Source organism: Lissotriton helveticus, chromosome 9 (assembly GCF_964261635.1).
Source record: "Lissotriton helveticus chromosome 9, aLisHel1.1, whole genome shotgun sequence".
NCBI lineage: Eukaryota > Metazoa > Chordata > Amphibia > Caudata > Salamandridae > Lissotriton > Lissotriton helveticus.
Window position 1 is genome coordinate 944675818 of NC_136070.1, and position 12775 is coordinate 944688592.

The 12775-nt window shown below is 45.9% G+C and overlaps 1 long non-coding RNA gene across 1 annotated transcript in view; it reads right to left on the minus strand.

Annotated features, from left to right (window-relative positions):
- Positions 1 to 12523, minus strand: part of LOC144783076 (uncharacterized) — a 95234-nt gene extending 82711 nt beyond the window's left edge. The window contains exons 1-2 of the long non-coding RNA XR_013601386.1: positions 12426 to 12523; positions 7363 to 7456 (exon numbers count right to left, since the gene is read on the minus strand). This is a non-coding gene — a long non-coding RNA (uncharacterized LOC144783076). The remainder of the gene's footprint in view (positions 1 to 7362; positions 7457 to 12425) is intronic.
- Between the last annotated feature and the right edge of the window lie 252 nt (positions 12524 to 12775).

Sequence of the window (12775 nt, forward strand, 5' to 3'; positions counted from 1 at the left end):
TTTTTGCAAATTACCATCAAGTGCAAATTGATGGTAATTTGTGCCCCCGATTAGCAAAATCGCAATTTGCGATTCCATCATGCATTTCATTTAAGGAATCGCAATTTGCAATTCCTTAAATGCAATCGCAATTTAAGAAATCTCAATACTTTGAAATCTCAATACTTTGCGATTTCTTAAATTGCGAGAGGTGGACAGGTTGATGCATCGCAGAAGCCCTTTTAGCGGGCGCAAGCGGCTGATTTTTGCGATTCGCACTGTTTGCGCTTGCAAAAATGGTTGATGCATGTGCCCGTTACCGTCTAACATTATTTCTGTTAAATTCACTCTCAAAAGTGACCTTCTAAACTGCAGTAGAGCCCTGGTCGCGCTTCAGACATTCAGGATTTATTAATAATACACAACCATGATTTGCACATTTTTTTTTTCCTCCAAAAAACGTGGGCCACCTCACGTTCATCTCTCCTGTTTGATGAAATGTTAGTTAAAGGACAATTTATTTTCAATATAGTGTCCACGTAATTTAGGAGGTGTCATTGGTCTCATTTACAGTAAAGGCCTAAAATATTTAGTACTGACTTTCCTCTCATTCTCCTCGCAGAAACATTGTCTGTCAGACACCGTACCAGTTGTATTTTAATTGTTTTCCCGTCGTGCTGTCCTTTAATCATGAGGAGTTTGCTATATTTGGTCTTCTGTTCCCCTTTCTTTTAATTGCACTATTTTCCCTGGGAATTTCAGTCTTCATTTTCCTAATCCGGATCGTTTTACACAGGGGTGGCTCTAGGCTCATGGCGGCCCTGAGCAGGGAGCGTAGGTAGGGGGCCCCGGAAGACGGGGTCTGTGTGGGGCAGAGCGCGGAGGCCAGTGAAGAGGGGGTCACAGGGTGTTTGGAAGTGGAACAGAGCCGGAGGCCACCAAATCCCTGCCTGGGGCCGCCACGCAAATATGTATCCATCCTCAGAGGATTATTATAATAAGGATTTATATTGACATGGTGGCCCCTGGGGTTTGGTGGCCCTGTGCAGGTGCACACCTTGCACATGCCTAAGGCCGCCCCTGGTTTTACATCCTTTTAAATACATTCCTCACGCACATGCACCTATGGCTTGTGATTTGATCATCGGTCGCAACTAGATCAGAGACCATTGAATGGTAAGTTTGGAATGTATCAATGTGATTTTCGGCTCCAGTGGCAAAAATAGCGTCGCAAACCAAATGTTACAGACTCTCTATTTGTGACTGGAATTTGCGATTACCAATTTCCGTTTAATTATTTAGGAATGTACTATTGGTTCTCTAAATGCTAACAGTTGCAAGATAGGGTTTCTACAATCGCAAATTAGCATGAAGTAGGAGCAGGTGGTAATCAGGTGCAAACTATAAAAGGGGTTCAAACATTGCTTTTTTCCTCCCAATGGTTGCTCTATAGCAGTGTTTCCCAAATTGTGGTCCGCGGACCCCCAGGGGTCCGTGACACATTCCCAGGGGGTCCGCAGGCAACAGTTTTAAAAGCACAGAAAAGTTTCTTGTATAATTAGCAGCTTTCGGGCAACAATAAAAGTGTCAAGATAAAGCCAGTGATTAATGTACCTGCTGGAGCTTGAGGAGAGTTTTGTTTAGTGGCAGCTTTGACTAAACTAATGTAGCACAGAGGGTTAATGTGCCTACTGCAATGAATGTGTAACATGTATTTTAAAAAGCAGCATTTTATGTGCATAGGTTCGTGGTTACTGCTTTTGTCACAGAGATTCTTTTGTTACTGTGCACTTCATAAGTGACAATCGTAATGTAGCAGAGGGATCTATAAACGGTCATCAAAGAGCTGCTTGCAAACTGCATGGTAGCAGTTAGTAACTTTTGTTTTTTCCCAGTTATTCATTATCCTGATGCTGCTAAAAAGATTTATTTGGGTGGAAATACATTTTTAATGTTAAAGTCAGTGCTAGCCACTGCGTTATGTTCTGAATCCTGAGTTTGTGCTTTTCCAGACCAAGCACTCTTTAAACATTTTATATACACACTGATTTACATGTACGATTCAATGTCTCTATATGTGTGTGATGTAAAGTGCTCTGACATCCTACAATGGTATGAGAGATGCTATAAAACAAATGAAATACATGTGACAGAGGGGCTATTACTTCAATATAAAATACTAAGGGCCAGATGTACGATCCGTTTTTATATGCGTGAACGGGTTCGTGAACCCGCTTTCACATGCAAAAACGTATTGGGCCATGTACATTGCCTATTTCGCGAGTCGCAATTTGTTTGCGACTGGCTAAATAGGTTTTGCAACTTGCTATTTGGAAGGGGCATTCCCTTCCAAATAGCGAGTCTTAAAACCATGTACAAATGTTTTGCGGTCGCAAAACACTCGCAATTACCACTTACTTCAAGTAGATGGTAATGCATTTGCAAATGGGAAGGGGTCCCCCTTCCCCTTTGCAAATGCATGCAAAATTATTTTTTAAGGGCAGGCAGTGGTCCCAGGGACCTCTGCCTGCCCTTAGAAAATGAAACGAAAACGTTTCATTATTTTTTTTTTTTTTAAATGCATGGTAAATGGGCTGCATTTTTTTTTAACTGCTTTATTTAAAAGCAGTCCCAGACATGGTGGCCTGCAGAGCCCTGCAGTCACCATACCTAGGAGGGCTGGCATTCCCAATAGGCTCGCAAATTGCGAGAGGCTCATTAATATTAATTAACCTCGCAATTTGCGACCCCATTGGGAATCCGAAACTGTGTTAAACACACTGTTGTACATTTCATTTAGCGAATCGCAATTTGCCACTCGCAATGTGTCGCCAATTGCGAGGCGCTAAATGAAATGGTCATACATCTGGCCCCAAAATCCTTAGGGGCAGATTTACAAGCCGCTTGCGCCTCTTTTACGCCGCCGTTGCGTCACTTTCGTGATGCAGCGGCAACGCAAACGATGCGTCATGGTGCAGGGTATTTACAATGTGACGCATCTGGGAGATGCGCCACGTTGTAAATCCCTGCGCCAGAAAGCCCTGCGCCAGAAGGAGGCGTTCCGGCGCAGGAACGCCTCCTAAAAGTGGCTGAGTGAAATCTACAAGATTTCACTCAGTCACTTTGGGGCCGATGCTGCGTCAAAACCCTGCGTCTGCTTGAAGCAGGCGTAAGGATTGACGCAGCATTAACAAGATTCGGCCCCCCAGAGCATTGCTGGAGCTGTGTCGCGCTTGCGACGCAACTCCAACAATGCGCCACCTTTACGGCACAGATGCGTCATGCATCTGTGCTTTTTTGCCCCATGAGGCACAGCATTGTAAATGCGGTGCATCAATGGCGGCGGAGGCATGGCGCACAATAAGTGGCGCATCCCTGCTGATATGCATGGATGCGTCACTTATTGTAAATCTGCCCCTAAATACTTTAAATATTTGTTTTGTGTGCACACGTGTTTTTTCGAATTACTGTTTTAATATTTGAAATTTAACTCATACAAATTGCTTGGGGGTCCCCGGCTTCCAGTGGTGACTCAATGGGGGTCCTCAGGAGTCAAAAGTTTGGGAACCACTGCTCTATAGCAATGGCAAGGCGGATAAGGCTGTTTCCTCCACAAGACCACAGGAGAAGATTTTCAAAGTCTGGGTGTCCTTGTTTCAGCAGATTGAGGAGGTGATGTATAACAACAATAGGCTCCGCCCCACTATTATTTTAGATCTAATTTCTGGGTTAAACCCAGCGTTGTCAAGGGAAACACAGAGGAGTGTTGTTATACCAACCCACATTCAGGTATTCTGCTGCCTACATCTTTTAGTCAGGAAGCTGTCAGGGTGTTATTGTCTTCAGGAGGGGGTTTACAAAGTGCTCTTTTGCATTATTTACGATGCTATGCTGGTAAACATTCACAGATAGATTTTTTCCCAGCATACAATAGTTGCAGCAAATAAAAAGTTTTTTTTTCATCTTTCACATTTACCAGAGATTATAGACTGTGTTGATGGGGCGCATGTCTTAATTTGCCCTCCTACTGCTACAGAATTTTTGTATAGGAATCGGAATAACCAGCACTCTTTAAACATTCAAATAGTTTTCTATGCTGGCTCTTTAACTTCTAACCTTGTGGCAAAAGTTTTAGGTTCCACCCATGATTCCTGTTATGTTATGTTAATAGCAATTTCTAGAACGCACGTACACCCTTGGGTTTCATGGCGCTATTTGTTCAAGACACTAGGCACAGTTCTAAGCGTAAGCCTGTTGGAAAAGCCACGTTTTTAAAGACTTTCAAAATGCCAAAAGGTCATTTCTCTGTCTAATAGGCAGCGGAAGGGAGTTTCAAAGAGAGGCGGCCAGATAGTAGAAACAGCTGCCACCCTGGCGTTTCTTCTTAAATGGGGGACAGTTACCAGACCTAAATATGTGGAGCGTAGATTGCGCTGAGGTTTATAATTAGTAATAGACTTCCTAATGAATATAGAGCCATTATCATGTAGCTCCCTGAAAGTGATACATCCTGCTTTAAAAGCAATTCGCTGAGCCACTGGCAACCAGTGGAGTTTTCTCAGCCCAGCCCTAATTGATTGCCATTTGGGTTGTTTCCAAATGAGCCTTGCTGCCTGGTTTTGGACCAACTGGAGGTGTTTTAATAGGCCAGTTGGAAGGCCCAAATAGAGACTGTTTGAGAAATCCAAACGGGAGAGTACGAGGGCTAACACTACTTGAATAAGTGCTGAGTGTGTTAAAAGGTGGGCTATTTTCATGATCTTTCTAAGTTGGAAGAAACAAGAAGAGACCACCATTCCTACCTGTCCTTTAAGAGAAAGATCTTCGTTGAGAGTGATCCCTAGACTTTTAACCAAGTGGGTCTTTATGGGAGGGATTCCCATATCGGCTGGCCAAAAGTGTCGACCCCAGCTCAGTTCACTTTCCAATCTATTCAGATCAATTCTGTCTTGCCCGGGTTAAGTTTAAGATGATTTAGGGTCATCCATCTCTGTATGTGTGACATAACAGCCAGACATTCGGCAGCTGAATCCGGGGTGTTTAGGGGAATGATTAACTGAAGATCATCCGCATAGTTATAAAGAGTAATTTTATAGTTTTTTAAAGAATAAATCAACGGACGGAGATATAAATTAAATAATAAGGGAGAAAGTGACGAACCTTGCGGTACCCCACAGGTAGATGTCATTCTGGGGGCTGCGAAAGACCCTAATCTCACTGACTGTGTGTGATTTTTAATAAAAGAGGCAATCCAGTTCAGCCCGGGGCCCCTGAGGCCGGCCTGCTCGACAATGCTAATCAGAATGTTGTAGTCAACCGTGTCGAACGCGGCCGACAAATCAAGGAGCACCAGGGCCTGATCCTGTATCTTTCAGCTTTTTTTCTCTAAACAACGGTCTTGCAAGATGGTTTTCTTTGAGGTATTTCCACATTGTAAATTTATACTTAGTAAATGCAAACCATATAGTTGTATTGTTAATTGTATTTTTAATTTGTGGTAGATGGCAGTGCTTACGCAGTACGCTCATGGATTTTTGACTCCATACCTCAGTAGAAGTACAAGGAGTGAATGCTGTTACAATACTGCTCACAAGCGGACAAGGGCAGTTAAAGAGGGTACTTTTGGCCTGCTTAATATGAGGTTTCGTTTTTTTGGGAATTCCGAATTTTGATTACTACTCTGCCTTAGAGAATGGAAGAAAATATCATCTGGTAATATTTTTGGTGGATTCCAGTTTCTCTTTACCAAAGTTTGGCAGTAAATACACGTGATCCGGTTAATTGTGATAGCCAATGTGACGCCTGTTACTGCACATATACTAATTAGGAGTTTATCAGCTAACACCGTACTCCCGCATTTTTCACCCAATAAATGAAATCTGCCGTTATTCATTGAGTGAAAAACAGCAGTTAATTTTCAGAACCTGCATATTTTGGTGCGTTAAGCCACTAATAGAATCAAACAATAAAACAAACATTGGGGATTTCCTTGACACCCGCAACTTAGTTGTATTGAATATACTTGACTAAACTACATCCTTAACAATGATCATGGTGAAACCAGAAAACAAAATACATAACAAATTAGATTCCCATAAAGAATTTACTAATATATCGGGCATTTGCCTGGGAGGTGATTTTAATGCAAAATTATCAGACATGTCATATAGATCAGGGCCCTTTTAAATGTCAAGACCATGAACCTTAGGAGTATTATTAGGAAAATATAACCCCAGAGGCTGTAATCAATTTCTGAGAAAGGCATTTTATTGATTGCAGAAGCCCATACGCTTTTTGGGTTGGCAGAGGTCCTCAGCTCCACCCCACTTGCAGGGGACACCTTGAGCTATGTAGAGTTCTCCACCTGCCTGGTGGAGATATTTATGATAAAAGCGCATCTCCTGATGCAGCTACATACAGAGAAGGCCACCATGTTGATGCATTACGCTTGCCCTTCATGTCTGCTTCTCAGAAACAAATCTGCAAAGTGAGAGTTTGTTTCTGAAAAGCAAAACCCAAAGTCCTGATGTGCAGTGAGTTTCCTCCTGGTTAGGGAAAACATGCATTTAACTTCCCCCAACCTTATCTCATGCCACCATTGAATACGTTGCCCGACTGCACAGTCTCGACACTAGAAGGGGACAGCACTCCAAGACCAGAATTGAGCTGCAGCATGTGGCTGGAAGTCAAGGTGAGAAGGACATAAGATGTCTCTTGAGAGATAAGTGAAACTGTTTAGGAAGAACAAGCACAACCAATGAAGACCCAGGAAGAAGATAGAGGGTTGGTTTGAGAAGTCTGTCAGGATCCATCAGAAAACTGACCAATACCACTTGCAGACCTGCTGGCTACCAGCCAGAGCATGGAAAACAAAACGCTGTGCACAGATGCCAAACGTTAACTAGGCGCATCCTATTCAACTATGGACTGAATATAAGGGTAGCAGAACCGATGAGTGGGTTCAGGGGAGAAAACAAGTGGTGTAAACAAGTGATGTACACAAAGTACCAAGAACAGATCAGACCTTGAGTAATGTGAACATTTTAACTATAAAAATGTACCAAGAAAAGAAAGCACCTTGAGGGAGGGTATATTTTGAAATATAACAATTGCTGACCATGTAGGGTGGAGTAAAGTAACCACAGGTCACAAGGTTTAAAAACAGTATTCCTCCAAGTTTCATTTTCTTTTCTGGCAAAGGATTTGTTTGGCTTTGTGATTTCAGTTTTTACACCTCCTGGTTTCCCATTAGGGGAGGCAATGCATGGTGTTTTTCGAATTATCTCAGCACCTTCCTGTTAATCAGCACTCAATATGCTTGCTATCAATTCACACTACTGACCCCCAACCTCTGTTGAGAAATCATATATCCTTGTTTCTTACCTCCCTCTATCCCAGGGTAAATGACCTTCCATCTAATCAGAAGCCTTTGATCTGGTGTTCTGAGGCCTCGAATAACTCCAAAAGACACAATTATCTAAAAGAAGAAAGGAGACAACATTTTTAAACAAGTGCCTTACCTCAAGACTAGTTTTCTTCCTCTCAATTTTTTAGTTCTCTCAAGTTCAGACACAGAAAACAAATATGTTTGATGAACTATCGGTAGCAGAAACTCTTTTTTGAGCACCTGTATTTTGTGTCCTCCTTTCTCATGCACACACTCCTCCCTCTGTAACCGAATGACAGCACTCTTCCTCAAACAACAAAATCAAGAGAAGTAATATCAAACAATCCGGAAACTTCAACATCTCGCTATATCCTCCCACACAACCTTCAATCCTCTCCTCCACCTACATCCCATGCAAGAGCCGAAGACATCCAACATGCCCATAAATCAAAGCACTCAGCTTTCCTACTGAGTCTTGCTTTGTGGGATGCATCAAAAAGGTCTTTTTGTCTTTTGCCCCAGACATCACAAACTTAGTGGCCAACTCCATTGCCAAAGATTTAGTAAGTGGTAAAATGAAGAATGGCGTAAATGTTCCCTTCTGAAAACAACTATGCAGAAGCAGAGGTTCTAGTAACTCACAGGCCAACTTCAAACATTCAATAACACAGCAAAATCCAGGAAAGATAGGAGACTAGACAATTCCAGGAGTGCATGGCAGAAAAGACCTCCTTGTGGATCGCAGTTAAGATTCCATCTACTGAGGCACCTGAAATAACGTTGTCCACCATGAGGGAGGACCTTCTCATCGTGCTTGATGTAGACAGCTATTCAGCAACGATTGCTTTTTGACCTCTCGGTGGCATAGAACACCATCAACCACAACAGTATCATTACATGATTGAATGAGCGGATGGGAATCATAGGCCATCCTCCCTGGATACCATAGACAACAATTTTGGATTCAGATCAGCTCAGTCTGCAGCCTCAGAAACCATGTTTACGTGTATTACGGAGATCTGTCCTCACTTACCCTCTGTTCAGTGTTTACGCATGCCCTTTAGAGCTGGCGACCAAGTACCATAAGCTTTAATTGCAGATATTAGGAGGACATGGAGACGGGTTGGTCACTACAGAGAGGATGCATGATATCAGAGCTGTTGCTAAATCATAACATGTGCACTTTCTTAGACTTACAATATTTTCAGTGAAGATCATTCTCCAGCCAGCTCTTAACAAAAAGGCTTTGTTCACGGAGTTGACTCTTTCAGCTGACTATCAGCTGCTTGACTCATTACCAGCACTAGGATTTTCCACTTGTATCTAATTTAGTTAGAAATGTATTTTATCATCAAATGCGCTATGTAAGTAACAAGGAGCCTTTCATGAAAAACCATAATCTGGTACCTTTATCAGCCAGAAAAGTTACTTTACTGTAATATTGGAAACTGATTTAGCAGTTTTGGTGAGGGTGGGGGATGCACGGAGGACTCTCCCAGTAGTCGAGGGTGTGGGATGCACGCAGGACCCTCCCAGTAGTCAAGGGTGGGGGATGCACGCAGGACCCTCCCAGTAGTCAAGGGTGGGGGATGCACGCAGGACTCTCCCAGTAGTCAAGGTGGGTGATGCATGCAGGACCCTCCCAGTAGTCATGGATTAGGGATGCACACCGGTCCCTCCCAGTAGTCAAGGGTGGAGGATGCACGCAGGACTCTCCCAGTAGTCAAAGGTGGGGGATGCACGCAGGACTCTCCCAGTAGTCAAGGGTGGGGGATGCACGCAGGACTCTCCCAGTAGTCAAGGGTTAGGGATGCCCACCGGTCCCTCCCAGTAGTCAAGGGTGGGGGATGCACGCAGGACACTCCCAGTAGTCAAGGGGGGGGGGGGTACATACAGGACCCTCCCAGGAGTCAAGGGTGGGTGATGCAAGCAGGACCCTCCCAGTAGTCAAGGGTTAGGGATGCACACAGGACACTCCTAGTAGTCAAGGGTGGGGGATTCATGCAGGACCCTCCCAGTAGTCATGGGTGGGGGATGCACACCGGTCCCTCCCAGTAGTCAAGGGTGGGGGATGCACGAAGGACCGTTCCAGTAGTCAAGGGTGGGGGATGCACGAAGGACCCTCCCAGTAGTCAAGGGTGGGGGATGCACGAAGGACTGTTCCAGTAGTCAAGGGTGGGGGGTGCACGAAGGACCGTTCCAGTAGTCAAGGCTGAGGGATACACGCAGGACTCTCCCAATAGTCGAGGGTGGGGGGTGCACGAAGGACCGTTCCAGTAGTCAAGGGTGGGGATGCACGAAGGACCCTCCCAGTAGTCAAGGGTGGGGGATGCACGCAGGACCCTCCCAGTAGTCATGGGTGGGGGATGCACGAAGGACCCTTCCAGTAGTCAAGGTTGAGGGATGCAGAAAGGACCTTCCCAGTAGTCAAGGGTGGAAAATGTACACAGGACCCTCCCAGTAGTCATGGGTGGGGGATGCAGAAAGGACCCTCCCAGTAGTCATGGGTGGGGGATGCAGAAAGGACCTTCCCAGTAGTCAAGGGTGGAAAATGTACACAGGACCCTCCCAGTAGTCAAGGGTGGGGGATGCACGCAGGACTCTCCCAGTAGTCAAGGGTTAGGGATGCCCACCGGTCCCTCCCAGTAGTCAAGGGTGGGGGATGCACGCAGGACACTCCCAGTAGTCAAGGGTGGGGGGTGCATACAGGACCCTCCCAGTAGTCATGGGTGGGGGATGCACCAGGACCCTCCCAGTAGTCAAGGGTGAGGGATGCACACCGGTCCCTCCAGTAGTCAAGGGTGGGGGATGCACGAAGGACCGTTCCAGTAGTCAAGGGTGGGGGATGCACGAAGGACCGTTCTAGTAGTCAAGGGTGGGGGGTGCACGAAGGACCGTTCCAGTAGTCAAGGGTGGGGGATGCACAAAGGACCCTCCCAGTAGTCAAGGGTGGGGGATGCATGCAGGACGCTCCCGTAGTCATGGGTGGGGGATGCACGAAGGACCCTTCCAGTAGTCAAGGGTGGGGGATGCACGAAGGACCCTCCCAGTAGTCATGGGTGGGGGATGCAGAAAGGACCTTCCCAGTAGTCAAGGGTGGAAAATGTACACAGGACCCTCCCAGTAGTCATGGGTGGGGGATGCAGAAAGGACCCTCCCAGTAGTCATGGGTGGGGGATGCAGAAAGGACCTTCCCAGTTGTCATGGGTGGAAAATGTACACAGGACCCTCCCAGTAGTCAAGGGTGGAGGATGCACGCAGGACTCTCCCAGTAGTCAAGGGTGGGGGATGCACGCAGGACTCTCCCAGTAGTCAAGGGTGGGGGATGCAGAAATGACCCTCCCAGTAGTCAAGGGTGGGGAGTGTACACAGGACCCTCCCAGTAGTCAAGGGTGGGGGATGCACGCAGGACTCTCCCAGTAGTCAAGGATGGGGGATGCAGAAATGACCCTCCCAGTAGTCAACTGTGGGGAGTGTACACAGGACCCTCCCAGTAGTCAAGGGTGGGGGATGCAGAAATGACCCTCCCAGTAGGCAAGGGTGGGGAGTGTACACAGGACCCTCCCAGTAGTCATGGGTGGGGGATGAAGAAAGGACCCTCCCAGTAGTCAAGGGTGGGGAGTGTACACAGGACCCTCCCTTTAGTCAAGGGTGGGGGATGCAGAAAGGACCCTCCCAGTAGTCAAGGGTGGGGGGGTGCATACAGGTCGATCCCAGTAGTCAAGGGTGGGGGATGCACACAGGTCCCTCCCAGTAGTCAAGGGTGGGGGATGCATTCAGGAGGACACTCCCAGTAGTCACGCTATTAACCCTGCCTTGTATCTCAGCAACACATACGGATTCAGTGCACCTACATGGCTGCAAAACACGTACCCAGCTACTTTCAGGGCTGTCTTTATTTTGTGCTTGTTTCTCAGCCTACTTAGCCGAGGGACGTTCACAACATTTAAGCTACTAATACTTTTTGGCCTCATCCGTGTGTGATTAGTCTCGCAAATGGTTAGGTACTGATTATCTGCACTTAAATTTGAAAGGCAGAATACCAGCACTTCTCACGAACAGTGAATAGCTGCTCTTTTATTTCAATTTTCAAGTATCACATGTAATCAGTCAAGTGGTTAGTGGATGGTTGTGTGTGAAGTCCATGGGATCTTTACAAATACAAACAGGCTTGTCTTATGTATCCTTCACTTCCGTCCTCTCCAACCATACCCCACTCAGCTCAATTCTTGCCTCTTCCGTTGCTGCTCCTATCCTAAAGGATTACAATACAATCTAATTGTGTACCTCATGACCACCAACTAATGGCACTCCATCACTAGTTTCCCCCCTTGCTGTTTACATCTGGTCTTCAGATCACTACCTATAAAAGCCCCAGAAAAGCTCTCCATGGACACATAACCTCTTCAAATGTCTCCTCTTCCCATGCTGCTTTGCGCCAAACGTTCTGCTCAATTCTTGCAAAGTAATTCTACCACCCCTTATTTATCACAACTTTTCTTCTCTCCTAGAGAATCTCTTGTCCCCTCCAACAAATTAACCAAGTACAAAAAATGAAAAAAATATCTCTTCCCATTTTTTGTCACAAATGTTATGTAGCACCCCCAAAAGTCCATCAACACTACTGCAGCAATGTCCTTCTAACCCGGTAAGTGCCCTTTCCTTCCATAAAGGTCTGTCTCTCAATACTCCATTTCCCTGCTCATGGCTCCACAGAAGTTGTTCTATAAACTAAGATATCCACAGGTTCACCTCAGATAGTCCGAGATGAAATATCTTTATCAGTTAACCTTAACAGAAACCTTGTGATGCCTATGATCAAAACATCCATGCTCTGTTGTTCTTGGTCTCTCACGCATAAATTCCAAATTGCTTGTACACCTGTTCAACGGAGGCTGCAAACAATCCTGTGAATTGCAGAGTCCTCATTCTCCTGCTTCCCGATGTTCTTGGGCGTTCTTGTTGGACGCTGTCTGCTTCTAGAGCTGACCCACAGAAACGCAGACACTATGAATGAGACAATTGATTTGCAAAGTTATTTTTCAACTTAGGAAAATACCTAATTCTGGAGGCAAGATGGCGGCCACTCGCTTGGCTGAGTAAGCTGGTGCTCTCTCCCTCTCCCACGGAACCTTACCCCAGCTGTCTTAACCTTCCCCGGTGGTTTCTCTGGCGCTGTGTCTCCCGTGTGGAAATGCGGTAAAACAAATTCTTGCTTTCTGGTTTTACCGGTATGCTCAGACTTGCTGCTTTGGTAACAGGCACCAATACTGCTGGTGTCAATTGGGTGCTTCACTGTGCTGTGTGGCGCTTGGTCTCAATCTCCCATACCGGTGGATGCGGTATGGCGCCGAAAGTCATCTCCAAGGCTGCACTCGCGGCTCGAGCACGCTCCGCGCCAGCTGCCGC